Source organism: Dioscorea cayenensis, chromosome 5 (genome assembly GCF_009730915.1).
Source record: "Dioscorea cayenensis subsp. rotundata cultivar TDr96_F1 chromosome 5, TDr96_F1_v2_PseudoChromosome.rev07_lg8_w22 25.fasta, whole genome shotgun sequence".
NCBI classification, from domain to species: Eukaryota; Viridiplantae; Streptophyta; class Magnoliopsida; order Dioscoreales; family Dioscoreaceae; genus Dioscorea; species Dioscorea cayenensis.
Window position 1 is genome coordinate 18933987 of NC_052475.1, and position 20062 is coordinate 18954048.

The following is a 20062-nucleotide window of genomic DNA, read 5'->3' on the forward strand; positions in this document are numbered from 1 at the left end:
CTGAAGCATAGAAGAAGGAAAAATTGAAAGTGCTTGGCCTTAGGTTCACCATAGCATACAAGGAGAGCATTCTACAAGTAAGGGAAATTTCAACACTAAACACGAAAAATCAATGCTCTAGCTAAAAACTCGAATAAAAAATGACAACAAACACAAGATCGTGCAAGTGTCTGTAAACTCACTCAAGTAAATCCAAAGTATACTCCTCATTGTTCCAAGTATAAGGAACTTATTTAACTACAAAACGTAACAAAACAAAAAGATGGTAGTAGCTTCACAGATCCTCTAAGGTAGCCCTTTCCAAAACAGCCGCTAAAATGGCTTTCACACTTTCAAGGTGGTAGCTTGATAAGTGCTTGTGTGATAAGAATGTGAAGTGTTCTTTCCTTATGATGAGCATTACTTCGATCAGGATTTAGCGTTAATATGTGTGTATTTATGTTACTTTTATGCATATAGGGTTGGGAAGCCGAATGTTAGAGAAAGAAGCCAATGTAGATCGTGAATGCACCATTTGGAGGAAATCTTGAGAAGGAGCAAACGTGAAGACATAAGTTGGGTTCAAGATGCGAGAATGTGTGGTAACCTCCTCGTATTCAAGTTAGCATAATGATTTGGAGGGCCACAAAGGCAGACACATTCAAGTATTCTGGCTTGATTATGTATAGCAAGATCTCCACCAATGTAGCCCTTCATTAAAAGAGCAAAGCAATCTACGACGAAAGGAAGAATGGTCTCCCAAGTATCAAAGGTACATCAACATCCTCATCAATGTCTAGCACTACAAAATCTATAGGAAAAATGTACTTGTCTACCTTGACAAGCACGTCTTCAATGATACCCCTCGGATATCTCACTGTTCGATCCGCCAATTACAAAGTCATCCGAGTGGGTCTAGGCTCGCCCAGGCCTAGCTTCTGAAAGAAGGTGTATGGCATGACGTTGATACCGGTCCCTTAGTCCACCAATGCCATTTCTTCACCCAAATTGCCAATATTACATGGAATGATGAAGCTTCACGGGTCTTTCTTCTTGTTCGGTATGTTCGTTTCCAACACCGCCAACCAAGACACATCTAGAATCACAGAGCCACACTCCTCCAATTTCCTTTTATTGGTAAACAAGTCTTTCAGGAATTTTGAATACTTAGTCATTTGGGCCAATGCCTCAACAAAAGGAATATTGATGTGGAGTTGCTTGAACAAACTCAGGAACTTCTTGTATTATTTAGCCACTTGGTCATTCTTCAATCTAGAGGGATAAGGGATTCTTGCCTTGAAAGGTGGGGATGCCACCACCTTCTCTTTGCTTGCTCCCTCCTCAACCTCTGTAACCTCGGGTGTATGTTCATTGGGCCTCTCACTCAGAAATCTACCTTCAACCTCACGACCACTTCTCAAAGTGATCGCCTTCACATGCTCTCTAGGATTGGTCTCAATATTACTCAGCAAGCTTCCTTATGGCCTTTCCGATAGAGACTTTGCAATCTACCCCACTTGATTTTCAAGATTGTGCAAAGAGGCAGTGTGGTTGTGAAGTGTAGCCTCGATTGATTGAAACTGTGTATATGACGATTGCACAAACCTAGTCAAGGCCTTCTCCAAATCGGTCATTCTGGTCTCTAAACCCAAAACTCGGTTTTCCATGTTTGGTTCTTGTTGTTGTTGGAAACCCGGTGGCTCCATGGCCTTTTGTGTACCTTGATTGCTCCATGAAAAATTGGGATGATTCTTCCAACATGGATTATAGATGTTGCTATATGGATTCCCTTGGTTCCTCATTGCATTACCCACAAAATCAACATTCTCAACAGAAGATGCATCACCAATAGAGATCGGGCAATCGGAGGGAGTATGTCCTCCACCACACCAAGTGCAAGTAGAAATTTACTCGGGGATCTTGCTATTTAACCCCATTACTTCAATTAGTTGACAGTTCTCACCGGGGGTCTTGCTACCTAAGGTATCTCTTGCTGCCGCATCCAAGAATTGCCTTGTACTCAGATTCAACTCGCTGTAAAAGGTCTGAACAATCATCCACTCCGGGAATCCGTGTTATGGGCACTTTCTCAGGAGCTCGTTAAACCTTTCCCATGTCTTAAATAGAGACTCCAATTCCGACTGTACAAAGGACGAGATCACATTCCTAAGTTTTGAAGATTTTATGGGAGGGAAATAACGGGCTAGAAAAAGCTTTCCGCCATCTTCTCCCATGTGGTAATCGATGCTCTAGGTAATGGGAGTAGCCATCGCTTCACTCTCCCCTTTAAGGAAAATGGGATGGCTCTCAACTTGATAACATCATCCGTAACCCCATTTATCTTAAGCATATCACACACCTCGAGAAATTTTTCTATATGATCTGTTTTGGATCCTCATCGCCAAAACCATTGAACTATGCGGATTACTAAAACATGTGGATGAATGCCGGCTTTAGATCGAAGTTCGAGTCAGTAATCGGGGATGCACAATACTTGATTGTGTAGCCAATACTCAAGGTCCGCATAATCGGGTAATGTCCACTCGTTGCTCATTATGTTCTCTCATGTTTTCAAATTCTTCTACTTCCAAATCTGCTAGATTAGATGGTTCTTGCACAAGTTTTTTCTCTTTTGTTCTAAGTGTACGTTCAAGCTCGGGATCTCCTTCAATCAATATTGAGGGGTTTCCTCGGGTCATAACCTGGAGCTGTACCAAAAAGAAAGAAAAAAAAATAGAATGATGATAGAATAAGAAGAAATTAACTAGAATAAATGAATGAATAGCTAAGAAAACAAAGTACAAAGTATCTCCAAACGCCTACTCCCCGGCAACGGCGCCAAAAACTTGATAACGCCCCTTGCGTATGTCCCGCAAGTGCACAAGTTTGTTGAAGTAATAAAATCTGACATAAGTGGGGTATCATATCCACAGGGGGTAGGGAATAAAAACAATTAAATTGTTTATTAACTAAGTGGAAGATGAATAGTGATATGTGTGATAAGATGTGAAATAACAAAAGTAAAAGAACAAGAAAGAGAGCACAAGTAAAGGAGAAGGTAAGGCAATCGATGTAAATGCGGTACCCGGATATTGTTCCACCTGGAACAATCATTTCAAGCGCAAGAACCCTCTATTATAATTTCTAACTGATGCAATAATAAGTCGTGGAGATCCTTAAATACATGATCCCAAATCTAAGGTCGACCATGCCAACTCTATACATGTTCTGGAGGAGAAAATTGAATAACCTCTCAACCTCGCACTCGTATAGAATTGCAATGAGTTCTAGGGATTCCAGATGATAAATCCTCTTCCTAGACATAGACCTAACCCTTTGGTCCATGTGGAAGGTCCCTAGCCATAATTAAGCCCTAGGTGCTAAAATCACTTCAACGCTTCACTCCGTTGCACCCGCAACTAAGCCCCAGCGGAAGGTCAACCTTTAGCCATTCACTCTACTATGACCGCAAAGAACTTAAGGAAATGGAGGTAGAATAAATTACACCGGAGGGGAAAGGGGACACTCCGCTACCTCTCGACTCACCCTTTCAACCCTGTCCAATCTATCTTTGTCTAACTCTCGTTGTGTGTTACTCACTCACAAGATTTACCAACAAGAACTCTCAAGCCTAGTGTCACTCTAAGGGAGTATTCTTACAATCAAGCATTCAAGATTGGAACTCAAATAAAACATCAATTAATTGAAAGCATAATAAAGAGGTTCAATAAAACGAATACATCCTAGGGTTGACAAATACCCAAGTACCAACTAGGAGTTTAGCCATCCATGGAGCTAATTACAGTCATTGAAATCAAATGTAAACGCAAAGAATCCATAGAAAACCCCCTCGATTATTATGGTGAAGGTCTTGTGGAGAGTCCTCTACTCATCCAAGGGTCCCTTTGTCCGGTCTAGGATGCACCTTGCCAGATCGGTGCCGAGGAAAGCTCTCCCACTAACCTTCTTCCAAATGGAGCATGATGTCAGAGCCATAGAACATCTCTAAATCCCTAGGCAGTACCTCTCAAAACCCTAGCCGCTGCCCTCTCTAAAGTTGGTAAAAAGATGGAGTAAAGAATTCTGAAACCAAGGCTGAAATCGGCCTTACATAGGGCTGGAATCAGGAATCCACACCCCATGCGGGCGCCCCTGTGGATTTTTTGCATGTGCGTGTGGAATTTCTACACGGCAATGTGGATTCTCTGTTTTACTCCTTCTTCGGGGGCTGTGAATGGTAACTGCTACATTATTTGCTGCAGTACTCTGCTACAGTACCTACCCGAAACACTCCCGAATCCATGTTTTCATCGAGGTAACGTAAACGGGCACACATTTACGCCATAGATCACTTTGCTTCTTTAATAACGGACATGTTTGTGGAGATCTTGCTATACATGCACAAGCAGGAATGCTTGAATGTGACTGCCCTATTCCCCTCCAAATCGTTGTGCTAACTTGAATACAAGGAGGTTGGCACACATTCTCGCATCTTAAACCCGACTTATGTCTTCGCGTTTGAACCTTCTCAAGATTTCCTCCAAATGGTGCATTTACGATCCGCATTGGCATTTATGATCCACATTCCAATTAGTTCACTCCATCACATTGATCGATTCTAACTAGATAAATAAGAAGTAGTTAATAGTAATACTTCCGTTCCCTGTAGATTTGACAACCCACTCACTAGGGTAATTATTACTTCGACACCCATGAACTGGGGGTTTACACACAACACCAGTGTGTGCTACAAAGTCCACAAGAAATATGTACTTGTTAACCTTCACAAGTACATCTTCGATGATGCTCCTCGGATGTCTAACTATTCGGTCCACCAATTGTAACATCATCCAAGTGGGCCTAGGCTCTCCCAAGCCTAGGTTTTGGAAGAATGTATAAGGCATGATGTTGATGCTAGCCCCCGAGTCTGCCAATGCCTTCTCTTCTCCTAAATGACCAATGTTCTACAGAATGATGAAGCTTCCAGGGCCCTTCTTCTTGTTCAGCATATTCTTTTGTAACAACACTGAACATGAAGCATCTAGAATCATAGATGCACTCTCCTACTAGTTCATCCTGTTGGTTAAGAGGTCCTTGAGAAACTTTGCATAGCGATGCATTTGAGACAATGCCTCCACAAATGGGATATTGATGTGCAACTGCTTGAATAGGTTAAAGAACTTCTTGTATTGCTCATCATTTTAGTCATTCTTCAATCTTGAAGATGAGGAATTCATGGCTTGTATGGTGGTGATGCCATCCCTTTTCCTTTTGTTCTCTCAACCTCAATGACTACGTGTGGTTCAACATTGGTCTTCACACTTGGAAGCTGACAACGCCCCTTATGTATATCACGCAAGTGTACAGGTTTATCGAAGTAATAAAATCCCAGATAAGTGGGGTATCGTATCCACAGGGAGTAGGGAATAAAAAAACTTAAATTGTTTCTTAACTAAGTGAAAGAGGAATAGTGATATGTGTGACAAGATGTGAAATAAGAAAAGTAAAAGAACAAGAAAGAGAGCACAAGTAAAGGAGAAGGTAAGGCAATCGATGTAAATGCGGTACCCGGATATTGTTCCACCTGGAACAATCATTTCAAGCGCAAGAACCCTCTATTATAATTTCTAACTGATGCAATAATAAGTCGTGGAGATCCTTAAATACATGGTCCCAAATCTAAGGTCGACCATGCCAACTCTATACATGTTCTGGAGGAAAAATTGAATAACCTCTCAACCTCGCACTCGTATAGAATTGCAATGAGTTCTAGGGATTCCAGATGATAAATCCTCTTCCTAGACATAGACCTAACCCTTTGGTCCATGTGGAAGGTCCCTAGCCATAATTAAGCCCTAGGTGCTAAAATCACTTCAACGCTTCACTCCGTTGCACCCGCAACTAAGCCCCAGCGGAAGGTCAACCTTTAGCCATTCACTCTACTATGACCGCAAAGAACTTAAGGAAATGGAGGTAGAATAAATTACACCGGAGGGGAAAGGGGGCACTCCGCTACCTCTCAACTCACCCTTTCAACCCTGTCCAATCTATCTTTGTCTAACTCTCGTTGTGTGTTACTCACTCACAAGATTTACCAACAAGAACTCTCAAGCCTAGTGTCACTCTAAGGGAGTATTCTTACAATCAAGCATTCAAGATTGGAACTCAAATAAAACATCAATTAATTGAAAGCATAATAAAGAGGTTCAATAAAACGAATACATCCTAGGGTTGACAAATACCCAAGTACCAACTAGGAGTTTAGCCATCCATGGAGCTAATTACAGTCATTGAAATCAAATGTAAACGCAAAGAATCCATAGAAAACCCCCTCGATTATTATGGCGAAGGTCTTGTGGAGAGTCCTCTACTCATCCAAGGGTCCCTTTGTCCGGTCTAGGATGCACCTTGCCAGATCGGTGCCGAGGAAAGCTCTCCCACTAACCTTCTTCCAAATGGAGCATGATATCAGAGCCATAGAACCTCTCTAAATCCCTAGGCAGTACCTCTCAAAACCCTAGCCGCTGCCCTCTCTAAAGTTGGTAAAAAGATGGAGTAAAGAATTCTGAAACCAAGGCTGAAATCGGCCTTACATAGGGCTGGAATCAGGAATCCACACCCCATGCGGGCGCCCCTGTGGATTTTTTGCATGGGCGTGTGGAATTTCTACACGGCAATGTGGATTCTCTGTTTTACTCCTTCTTCGGGGGCTGTGAATGGTAACTGCTACATTATTTGTTGCAGTACTCTGCTACAGTACCTGCCCGAAACACTCCCGAATCCATGTTTTCATCGAGGTAACGTAAACGGGCACACATTTACGCCATAGATCACTTTGCTTCTTTAATAACGGACATGTTTGTGGAGATCTTGCTATACATGCACAAGCAGGAATGCTTGAATGTGACTACCCTATGCCCCTCCAAATCGTTGTGCTAACTTGAATACAAGGAGGTTGGCACACATTCTCGCATCTTAAACCCGACTTATGTCTTCGCGTTTGAACCTTCTCAAGATTTCCTCCAAATGGTGCATTTACGATCCGCATTGGCATTTATGATCCACATTCCAATTAGTTCACTCCATCACATTGATCGATTCTAACTAGATAAATAAGAAGTAGTTAATAGTAATACTTCCGTTCCCTGTAGATTTGACAACCCACTCACTAGGGTAATTATTACTTCGACACCCATGAACTGGGGGTTTACACACAACACCAGTGTGTGCTACAAAGTCCACAAGAAATATGTACTTGTTAACCTTCACAAGTACATCTTCGATGATGCTCCTCGGATGTCTAACTATTCGGTCCACCAATTGTAACATCATCCAAGTGGGCCTAGGCTCTCCCAAGCCTAGGTTTTGGAAGAATGTATAAGGCATGATGTTGATGCTAGCCCCCGAGTCTGCCAATGCCTTCTCTTCTCCTAAATTACCAATGTTCTACAGAATGATGAAGCTTCCAGGGCCCTCCTTCTTGTTCAGCATATTCTTTTGTAACAACACTGAACATGAAGCATCTAGAATCATAGATGCACTCTCCTACTAGTTCATCCTGTTGGTTAAGAGGTCCTTGAGAAACTTTGCATAGCGATGCATTTGAGACAATGCCTCCACAAATGGGATATTGATGTGCAACTGCTTGAATAGGTTAAAGAACTTCTTGTATTGCTCATCATTTTAGTCATTCTTCAATCTTGAAGATGAGGAATTCTTGGCTTGTATGGTGGTGATGCCATCCCTTTTCCTTTTGTTCTCTCAACCTCAATGACTACGTGTGGTTCAACATTGGTCTTCACACTTGGAAGCTGACAACGCCCCTTATGTATATCACGCAAGTGTACAGGTTTATCGAAGTAATAAAATCCCAGATAAGTGGGGTATCGTATCCACAGGGAGTAGGGAATAAAAAAACTTAAATTGTTTCTTAACTAAGTGAAAGAGGAATAGTGATATGTGTGACAAGATATGAAATAACAAAAGTAAAAGAACAAGAAAGAGAGCACAAGTAAAGGAGAAGGTAAGGCAATCGATATAAATGAGGTACCCGGATATTGTTCCGCCTAGGACAATCATTTCAATTGCAACAACCCTCTATTATACTTTCTAATTGATGCAATAATGAGTCATGGAGAACCTTAAATATGTGGTCCCAAATCTAAGGTCAACCATGCCTAACTCTATACATGTCCCGGAGGAGAAATTGAATAACCTCTCAACGTCTCACTCGTATAGAATTACAATGAGTTCTAGGGATTCCAAGTGATAAATCCTCTTTCTAGATGTAGACCTAACCCTTTGGTAAAGGTGGAAGGTCCCTAGCCCTAATTAAGCCCTAGGTGCTAAAATCACTTCAACACTTCACTCCGTTGCACTCACAACTAAGCCCCAAAGGAAGGTCATCCTTTAGCCCATTCACTCTACTATGACCACAAAGAACTTGAGGAAATAGAGGTAGAATAAATCACACCGAAGGGAAAAGGGGACGCTCTGCTATCTCTTGACTCATCCTCTGAACTCTCGCCAATTTAACTTTGTCTAACTCTCGTGGTGTGTCACTCACTCACAAGGGTTACCAACAAGAACTCTCAAGCCTAGTGTCACTCTAAAGGAGTATTCATACAATCATACATTCATGATTGGAAATCAAATAAAACATCAATTAATTGAAAGCATAATAAAGAGGTTCAATGAAACGAATACATCCTAGTGTTCACAAATACCCAAGTACCCACTAGGGGGTTTAGCTCTCCACGAAGCTAATCACAATCAATGAAATCAAATGTAAAAGCAAAGAATCCATACAAAACCCCCTTGATAGTCATGGTGATGGTCTTGTGGAGAGTCCTCTACTCGTCATCCAAGGGTCCCTTTGGTCGGCCTAGGATATACCCTCGCCCTGATCGGTCTCGACGAAAAGCTCTTCCACTAACCTTCCTCCTAACGGAGCACCATGTCGAGCCTCGATAAGTGCTTTGTGTGATATGAATGTGAAGCATTCTTTTCCTTATTTTGAGCATTACTTTTTCTCCGGTTTTTTTAAATTAATATGTGTGTTTTTATGTTACTTTTATGCGGTAGGGTTGTGAAACCAATTATGAAGAAAAGAAGCCAATGTGGATCATAATGCACCGATTTTGGAGGAAATCTTGCAAAGGTTCAAACGCGAAGATATAAGTCGGGTGCGAGATGCTAGAGTGTGTGCCAACCTCCCAGTATTTGAGTTTGCACAACCATTTGGAGAGGCACAAGGGCAGTTACACTCAAGCATTCTAACTTATGCACATAGAACAAGATCTCCATTAACTTATCCGTCATTGAAGAAGAAAAGCGATCCATGGCATAAACGTGTGCCCATTTATGTTACCTCAATGAAAAGTGGATTCGGGAGTATTTTTGGCATAGCACTGTAGCAGATTACTGTAGCAAGCAGTTACTGTTTACAACCGACCGAAAATGACAGTTTCAGAGAATCCACACAGGTGTGTGGAAATTACCCACGCCCGTGTGGAAATTCCGCACGGGCACGAGAAGCATTCACGGCCGTGTAGTCACCCGATTCCAGCCCTATTTAAAGCCGATTCAGCCCCGATTTTGGTATTCTTTTCTCCATCTTTTCCCCAACTAGAGATAGGGCTTCGGCTAAGTTTTCGAGGGGTATTGGCTAAGGTTTTGGAGAGGTTCTATGGCTCCGACATCGTCATTCCTTAGGAAGAAGGTTGGTAGGGGAGCTTCAGTCGAGGCATATCATATACCGGACGAGGGAATCCTTGGACGACGAGTAGAAACTTTACACAAGACCATCGACACAACTATCGAGGGGGTTTCTTTATGGATTCATTGGTTTTACATTCTATTTCTTTGATTGTACTTAGCTCCATGGAGAGCTGAACCCTTAGTCAGTACTCGGGTATTGTGAACCCTAGGATGTATTTGTTTCTTTGAACCTCTTTATTATCTTTCAATAAATTGATGTTTATTATGAGTTCTAACCTTGAATGCTTTATTATATGAACATTTCCCTAGAGTGACACTAGGGTTGAGAGTTCTTGTTGGTAACTGACACGTCCGAATATGCGTGTGTGTACCGCAAGTGCACGGGTGTCGAGTAATAAATACCCGAGTGAGTCGGGTAGTCGAATCCACGTGGAATAGGGGCTACTAGTACTAACTTCTTCTCGCTATCTAGCCAAATGATAATGGGATAGTGTGGTGATCTAATGTGCGAAGAGATGAACACCGGAGACTGAATATGCAAGGGTAAAATGGAAGGAGAATCTCAATCGAGTAAAAAGTGGGGTATTCGTGCAATGCTCCCCTAGGATTCGGTATTAGGTAACGGATAAGCAAAAGTGTTTCTATGATGAGTAAGTTAAGTCATGGAAATCCAAACATAATCGGGTCTATCTCTAGATCACCGATACTAGTCCCCCTACGAGGTCCCGTGGAGAAATCGCTCAATCTCAACACCTCACACCACATATGACCAGCAAAGCACTCTAGGGATTCCAAACGTGTATCCAATTCCTAAAGATTGATCCAACCCTAATTCCCGGCAAAGGATCCTAACCCCCTACAAGGTCCCGGCGGAGAAATCGAGCAATCTCACGCCTCCCACCAAATATGGTTGCATAGAGCTTAGGGAATGGAGATAGAATACACCAATCGGAGGGGAAAGAGGACACTTCACTATCTCATGACTCACCCTCTCAACCCTCTTCAATCTTGAGGTTCTAACCCTAATGGAGATCTCTCTCCCACCAAGGCAACAAATCATGCAAACCAAATAACCATAAGATCAATAAGGCAAGCAAGCATTAAACAATCAAGAATGAAACTTAATCAAACTCGGATTAAATAGAAACACAAAAGCAAATCCACAAAAAGATGAGAATCCTAGGGTTCACAAGCCCAAATACCCTCTAGGGTTTTAGCCCTCCATGGAGCAACATACAAAACACACCATCAATGAATGAAAGTACATTAAAACCATAGAAATAAACCCCTTATATATGAACCGATGGCCTTGATGGAGAGCTTCGACGCCTTGAAGGACCCACTCCGAAGCTAGGTTCAACGGTGGCTTCCTTGATGCTATGACGGAGGAGGAATCGATCAAAGTTGGTGATGAAGCGCCTCCAAAGCCGCAAAGACCTCCTCTCCAAACCCCTAGCCGCTCTCACCCCTCAAGAGCCGCACAAAAGATGAGAAAGAATAGGGCAAAACGGCTATTTATAGGCCTTAGATCGCGTCGTCACGTGCCCTCACGCGCCCTGCGTGGATTTTTCCACGCCCGCGTGGTCGCAAGAATTTCCACGCGGCGCGCGGAATTTCCACGCGGCCGCGTGATGCAATTTTGCTACAATAATGTTACGATTGAAATTGCTACGATGACTTTTTCACAAAAACGCGATCCGAACACTCTTCTCTTAAGGCCACATGTCCGGGCACACGTCCATGTGGTAGGCTATAAAACTTTTCTTCATCGACGTATCTTTGAGAGGTCTTGCAATCTTCACAAAGAGAAGGAATATGAAGATGTGGCTGCCTTTGTGCCCTTCCAAATAGTGAATTGACTTTAATCTTCTTACAAGTTGGCACACATCTCCATGTTTATGAACTTCTCTCGTGTCTTGATCCTTGAATTGAACAAGAACTCCCAACATTGTGTCTTTATAGCCTATCTTTGCTTCCTTTTTACTCTTTAAAGCATTCACAACCTATATGCATAAAAGAACACCAAATACACAATATGAGACATAAACCACAGTAAAAATGATGCTCAATGCATGTAAAACATATATAAAAATATGTCTACTCAAGCACTTATCAGTAACCTTGTGAGTGAGTGACACACCACGAGCGTTAGACAAAGCTAGGTTGGAGAGGGTTGAGAGGGTGAGTCGAGAGGTACAGGAGCGTCCCCTTTCCCCTCCGGCGTGATAGATTCTACCTCCATTCCTCGAGTTCTTTGCGGCCATAATAGAGTGAATGGTCTAAGGGATGAACTTCCACTGGGGCTTAGTTGCGCGTTTAACGGAGTGAACCGTTGAGATGATCTTAGTATCTAGGGCTCAATTGTGGTTAGGGGACCTTCCACCCGTAACCAAAGGGTTAGATCTATAATTAGGAAAAGATTTATCACTTGGAATCCCTAGAGCTCATTGCAACTCTATGCGAAAAGCGAGGTGTTGAGATTGTTCGATTTCTCCTATGGGACATGTATAGAGTTAGGCATAGTTGACCTTAGATTTGGGACTATATAATTAAGGATTTCCATGACACACCATCGTATTGATTAGGAAGCATAATAGAGGGTTCTTGCACTTGAAACAATTATCCTAGGTGGAGCATTATCCGGGTACCCCATCTTTATCGATTTGCCTTACCCCCTTCTTTACTTTTTGCTCTCTTACTTGTTGCTTTTTTATCGTTGAGAATTGAAACACTGTCACACTCATTATCATTGATCTTTTACATAGCTAAGAATAAAATTTAGTATTTTTATTTCCTACTCCCTGTGGATTCGATATCCGCTCACCCGGGATTATTACTTCGACAAACCCGTGCACTTATGGGATATACGCAAGGGGACCTTGTCAGAGCCATAGAACCTCTCCAAATCTTTAGCCAATACCTGTCCCAAGCCCCAGCCGCCTCTCTCAAGTTGGGGCTAAAGATAGAGAAAAGAATCTGAAATCGAGGGCTGAATTCGACCTTAAATAGGGCTAGAATTGTGAATCGCGAGCCCATGTGGGCACCCCTCAGATTTTTTTCGCGCAGGGTGTGGAATTTCTACACGCCCATGTGGATTCTCTATTTTCATCCTTCTTCGAGCGACTACAGTGTTTTGCTACGGTGATTACTATAGTACTAATCCAAAACACTCCCGAATCCATGCTTTCATCGAGGTAACGTAAATGTGCACACGTTTACGTCGTCGATCGCTTTGCTTCTTCCATAATGGACATGTTGGTGGAGATCATGCTATACATACACAAGCCGGAATCCTTGAATGTGAGTGCCCTTGTGCCCCTCGAAATCGTTGTGCTAACTTGAATACGAGGAGGTTAGCACACATTCCCACATTTCGAACCCGACTTATGTTTTTGTGTTTGAACCTTCTCAAGATTTTCTCCAAATGGTCCATTTATGATCTACATTGTCTTCTTTCTCTACCCTTCGGCTTCACAAACCTATATGCATGAAATTAACATAAATGCACACATATTAGTGTTAAAACCCGAGAAAAGTAATGCTCATCATAAGGAAATAACACTTCGTATTCTTATCACACAAGCACTCATCAGAAGCCTACCCTCAATCTCACGACCACTTCTCAAAGTGATCACCTTCACATGTTATCTCGGATTAGTTTCGGTGTTACTAGGTAAGCTTCCTTGATTTCTCTCCAATAATGACTTTGCAATTTGCCCTTTTTAATTCTCCAAATTGTGCAATGATGGGGTGTGGTTGCGAAGTGTGGCTTCAACTGATTTAAATCTTGTATCTAGATGATTGAATGAACTTGGTTAGAGCCTTCTTTAGATCGGTCATCCAGTTTTCCAACCATGGAACTCGGTTCTCCATATTCGAGGCTTATTGTTGTTGTTGGAAGCCCGGTGGTGCCATTGTTTTCTGTTTCCCTTGATTACACCAAAAAAGATTCGGGTGGCTCCTCCCATCTAGATTGTAGGGGTTGCTATATGGATTGCCTTGGTTTCTCATTACATTACCCACAAAGTCCACTTGTTCTACCGAGGATGTACCACTAACAATGGCCCTTGTGTATTACTCGCAAGTACATAGGTTTGTCAAAATAATAAATCCCAGGTGAGTGGGGTATCATATCCACAGGGAGTAAGCAATAAAAATACTAAGATTGCTACTTAACTAAATGAAGATGAACAATGATTATCTCGATGAAATGTAATATAAACATAAATAAAAGAAACACGAACGAGAGGCACAAATAAGTCAGAGGAAAGGCAATCGATAGAAGTGGGGTACTTAGACAATGATCCCCCTAGGACGAATGTTTCAAGGGCAAGAATAACTATTATGTCTCCTAACTGATGTTTAATGAGTCGTGGACATCCTTGAATACACGGTCCCAAATCTAAGGTTAACCATGACTAAATCTACACTATGGCCCAAGTGAAGAAATCAAATAGTCTCAACAACTCACACTGTGTAAAGTTGCAAGACGCTCTAGGGATTCCAGGTGATAAAAGCTATTCCAATTTGTAGATCTAACCTTTTGGTCTAGGCGAAAGATCCCTAGTCACAATTAAGCCCCAGATGCTAAAGTCACTTCAACATTTCACTTTGTTGCTCGCGCAACTAAGCCCCAGCGGAGTTCATCCCTTAGCCCTTCACTCTACTATGACCGCAAAGAATTCTTGGAACGTGGAGGTAGGATAAATAACATAGGGATGGAAAGGGGACGCTCTGCTACCTCTCGACTCACCCTCTCGACCCTCTCCAACCTTTCTTTATCTAACCCTCATGGTGTGTCGCTCATCCACAAAGGTTACCAAGATGATCTCTCAACCCTAGTGTCACTCTAAAGGAGGAATCATTCAATAAGCATTCAATATTAGAACTCAATTAGAGACATCAATTAAGGAAAGCATAATAAAAGATTAATGAAACAAAAATATCCTAGGGTTTACAAAATCCAAGTACCCACTAGGGGGTTTAGCTCTCCATGGAGCAAGATACAATCAATAATGAAATCGAAAGTAAAAACAAGTAACCCATAGGAAAACCCCCTTGGTAGTCATGTCGATGGTCTTGTGGAGTACCCTCGTCTTCTCAAAAGGTCCCCTTGTTCGGCCTAAGACACACCTCACCGGATCGATGCCTACGAAAGCTCCCCAAATAACCTTCTTCTAAGCGAAGCGCGGTGTCAAATCCGTAGAACTACTCCAAAGAATTGCCAAAAGCCTCTCTAAACCCTAGCCAAAGGCCACCAAGAAGATGGAGAAAAGCTTGGTAGAAGAGTGAAAGATACTCCACAAAATTGGGCGGAACCGTAGTTTAAATAGGGTTGGAATCGGGCATCCGCACGCCCTGTGAATTTTTCACACAGGAATGTGGAATTTCCACACTGACATAAATGTAGCAGTATATGATGCCTCGATGAAAAGTGTGGAATTGGGAGTGTTTTGACCGAGCACTACAGTGGTTCATTGTAGGAAATCACTGTAGCAATACACTGTAGCAGTTGCTGTTCACAGCCGTCCGAAAATCAGGTTTCTAGAGAATCCACATGGCCATGTGGAAATTCCACACGCCAATGTGGAAATTTCACAGGCCTGTGTTAAAAATCCACAGGGGCGTGTGGATGCCCGATTCCAACACTATTTAAGCCGCGATTCAGCTTGATTTTATTAGATCTTCAACCTTTCTCTCCAACTTCTCTCCATCTTTTGAGACGCTATCGACTAGGGTTTTGAGAGGCTTTTGGCATGTCTTTGGAGTGGTCCTATAGATTTTGCACCGCACTTCTCTTGGAAGAAGGTTGTTGGGGTGCTTGTCAAGACCCGATCGTGCAAAGGTGTGCCCTAGGCCAGACAAGAGGACCTTTGGAGAAGAAGAGGCTACTCCATAAGACCATCGATATGAATACCGAGGTAGTTTTCCTATGGATTACTTGTTTAAATTTCGATTTCATTATTGGTTGTATCTTGCTCCATGGAGAGCTAAACACCCTAGTGGGTACTTGGATTTTGTAAACCCAAGGATGTTATTGTTTCTTTGACCTTTTATTATACCGTCCTTAATTGATGTTTTTAATTGAGTTTCAATTTTCAATGATTGTTAAATGATTTCTCCTTTAGAGTGATACTAGGGTTGAGAGTTCATCTTGTAACCTTTGTAGATGGGTGACACGCCACGAGGGTTAGGCAAAGCTAGATTGGAGAGGGTTGAGAGGGTGAGTCGAGATGTAGCAGAGCGTCCCCTCTCCCCTATGGTATGATTTATCCTACCTTTAATTCCTAGAGTTCTTTGCGATTACAATAGATTGAAGAACTAAAGGATGAACTCTGCTAGGGCTTAGTTGCACGAGCAACAGAGTGAAGCGTTCAGGTGACTTTAGTATCTAGTGCTTAATTGTGACTAGGGGTCTTTCGCCTGGACCAAAGGGTTAGATCTACATATAGGAATAGGGTTTATCACTTGGAATCCCTAGAACACTATACAACTTTGCATAGTGTGAGGTGTTGAGACTAAGTGATATCTCCGCCGGGGCATGGTGTAGAGTTAGTCATGGTTGACCTTAGGTTTGGGACCGTGTACTTTAGGTTTTGCACGACTCATTAAGCATTAGTTAGGAATCATAATAGTAGGTCTTGCACTTGAAACATTAGTCCTAGGGGAGCACTGTCCGAGTACCACATTTCTATTGATTGCCTTTCCTCTCACTTACTTGAGCCTCTCGTTCTTGTTTCTTTTATTTTTGCTTACATTACACTTTATCGAAACAATTATTATACATTTTCTCTAGGTTAAGTAGCAATTTTAGTATTTTTATTCCCTATTCCCTGTGAATACGATACCCCACTCACTTGGGATTTATTACTTTGACAAACCCGTGCACTTGCGGGTCACACAGAATGGGCGTTGTCAAGTTTTTCAAACAGTTGCCGGGGAGTAGGTGTTTAGAGATACTTTGCCCTTTATTATCTTAACCATTCATTATTCATTTTACTTCACATCTTTTTATTCTATCATCATTCTGATTTGTTTTCTTTATTTTGTTACAGCTCTAGGTTATGATCCAAGTTAACCCTTCGATATTAATTGAAGATAATCCTGAACTTGAACATACACTCAGAAGAAAGGATAAAGAACCTATGCAAGAACTGTTGAATCTACCTATAGTGGAAGTTGAAGGGTCTAACAATATGGCAGAACAAAATGAACATTATGGTGTTACCATGTTCCTCATCATGTGTGGTGAAGAATCTTTGTAGTTTGAGAATGTTTTTCATGTTTTCTCTGGTTAAAATTGCATTATTAGGTAGGCTCTGAGTGTATGTTTGTGTTCAGAAATTTTTTGTAGAGCCTCCAAGGTTTTCTAAGTGTCCAGAGAAAACACACGCCCATGTGGAATTTCTGCATGGCCGTGCAGTCTCATTCAGAGCTCAACCAGAGATGGCACAGGGGCGTGGACTCAACCATGTGAATAACCTTGTGAATTTCACACACCTGTGGGTAATTTCCGCATGGGTGTGTGTCATCCTGCAAAGACATAGTATTTTTACCGAGAAAACACAAGGGCGTGGACTCGCCACTGTGGATGATCCTATGATAAACACACGGGCGTGGGTAATTTCCACACGCCCTTGTGGATCTCTATAGATGAGCTCTATTCCATCCTGATAATACATAGGGGCGTGCAAATACCCTTGTGATTTAGTCTTGTGAAGATCCACGGCCGTGTGGAAATTTCGCAGGGAAGTGGGAAACACTTATAGAATTTTCTCGATTAAATAGAGAAGCCACAAGGGCGTGCGTCTGCACCTGTGGATCGGCCACACGGGCGTGGGAATTTTCTGTATGCCCATGTGGAAGCAGTCAGAGTATTAGAGGGTTATCCCAAGAGCACATAGGGGCGTGCATCTGCCCCTGTTAATGGCCTCCCGTGGAGCCACACGGGCATGGGTAATTTCCACACGCCCGTGTCGATGTACAGAACGTTAAGACGCGCAAGTTTCCCTTAAAGTCTTATCGTGTTTCTTCATTCTCACACTCCTAATCAATCAGAGAGCACACTCTTACTCTCTCCTGACCTTGCACCATCATTTTGGAAGGGTTTTTAGTTGTTTTTCGGGCCGATTCCAAGTTCTGCATCTTCGACTTGTCGGTAAACCCTCTTTCCTTCTTTTCTTCATCAATTCTTGATTTTAATTGATGAAACTAGTGAATGTTGCTTTGTTTATACAATTAGAAGGGGTATGCATGATTAGGAAGAAATTAGAAGAAATTTAATTATTTATTTGTGAGATTTTATCATGCGGCCGTGCGGTTTTCACTCCCCGTGGATCCACACAGGCGTGTGGAATTTCCACACGATCATGTGGGTTTTTGCAACATTAACCTATGAATACTCTTAATCAGATTTCTTTTGAAATCTCACAGGCATGGCTCCCTGGTCTAAGAAGCAAGCTGACAAGCTTCAACGTGAGCAGTCCCCTAAGACACATTATACAGAGTTTGCTATACCCTCGTATCAGGCCCAGTTTAAGCGGTTATCTAAGCTCAAGTTAGGTCAAACCCGATTCCCAGACATGAGCACGATTAGGGAAGTTCAATTAGCAGAAGATATGGAAGATAAGGTTGAGGAGTTGTTATCAGTGGGTAGCTGGAGGTATCTATTGTCGATCCGAGAGCTAACTATTCGTCAGCTCACTTTAGAGGTGCTTTCAACCTTTGAGTTTGGCCGATATTACTCAAGATTCGACAGTGTCAATGCTATACAGTTCAGAGCACTCAGACATCATTATAGTATAAGTGTTACATAGTTCTTCATCTATCTAGACTTGTATGACGAGGTCTACACAGATACAGAGGAGTACGATTGATTACCCACAGATTATCCTAGCAGTCTGACACTCCAGAGAGCATATAGGACATTTTGTGGGCAGAGGCAGTATGAGCCAGGAGTGTCCAAGGCTACTTGCCTATCTCGGCCAGTATACAGATACATCCACCCCGTTTTTAGCCGATCAGTGAATGGCCATGGTGATAGCACAGTAGTACTGAGCATACAGGAGCTACTATACCTATACTCCATAGTGCAGAGAGAGCTGATTCATCTGGGCACATTCTGGCTGAGTACATGTGCCACCATAGCCAGTACGATAGAGCAGGAGTCATTTTCTTAGGCCCATATATCACGAGACTCGTAATGGGTATGAATCTCCTGGACGTGATTCGAGGGTCTGAGAAGGCGAGTATACCTGATTTCCTGGGCATAGAGACGATGAGGTTCATGGGGATGGTTCGCAGGGTTTAGCCTGAGTGTATGCTTTGATTACACCCGCCCTAGAGATAGCCGAGGATGAGGGTGATGATGATTAGGATTCTCCGCGTGCCCACGAGCCTCAGCGGATAGCGATGGAAACCGAAGCACCTCCTGCGGCAGAGGAGTCACCCCCAGTACGCATGTTTTCACCTTCTCGAGCCTAGGAACGATTTGAGAGGCTCGAGAGTGCTATAGGGGTGCTACAGACTGAGATCGCCAAGGTTTGGGCGATATAGACTATGTAGTACACTGAGTTTATGGTATGTTGTGACACTCTACAGCAAATGATCGAATGAGACATTATCTCATCATTTGTTCTGAGGCCGAGGACTCCTATGATCCCACCAGCCTCACCATCACAAGATCAACCGGCACCATTCGATTATGTACAATAGGCAGCAGCAGAGCCGATAGCAGATGACACCAACACTTGATGCGTCTTTCTTTCTTTCTTTCTTGTTATTTCATTTTGTATTGTTGTTAGACTTTCACTACTCAGAAACGATTTTCCTTCTGAGTATGTCTTGTATTTTTTTTTTGTCTCAAGTTGTATTCATTCCCTTAACTTTTATATACTCGAGTTGTTTTTGTTTTTATTGAGCTTCACTTAACCTCGTTGTGTATGCGTGCAGATCTTCTTATCAGTGGAACTTTACTCTAGAGGATTTAGCTCTATCAACGCAACACTAGGAGTCAAGGGAGTATTGTTTCAATTGCCCACTCCCACATATATTTTAAATTGTATTACTTTTATTGTGCTTGCATGTGTACATTGAGGGCAATGTACATCTTAAGTGTGGGGTGGAATTCACATTGCACATGTCCTTTACATAAATTTTTATTGACATACATGCTCACGTAGCTAATGGTGGTTCACCTTAGTTTCAATGAGTGTATTCTCGAGTTTAGGAGAAGTTTTTAACATTGGATGTTTTTCATGCTCGTAGTTTGTTCTTAAATTTCTAGGAATTTTTGCTCGATTGACACTTGTTGCACCACTCACTCATGAAACTCATTTGGAAACTCAAGTTCGATGTTTAAGGG

At 42.3% G+C, this 20062-nt stretch overlaps 1 non-coding gene across 1 annotated transcript; it reads left to right on the forward strand.

Annotated features, from left to right (window-relative positions):
• The first annotated feature begins 2046 nt into the window (after nucleotides 1-2046).
• On the forward strand, nucleotides 2047-2153 carry LOC120262619. The gene has a single exon (XR_005536883.1). It is a non-coding gene; the product is annotated as a small nucleolar RNA R71 (small nucleolar RNA).
• Nucleotides 2154-20062: the final 17909 nt, after the last annotated feature.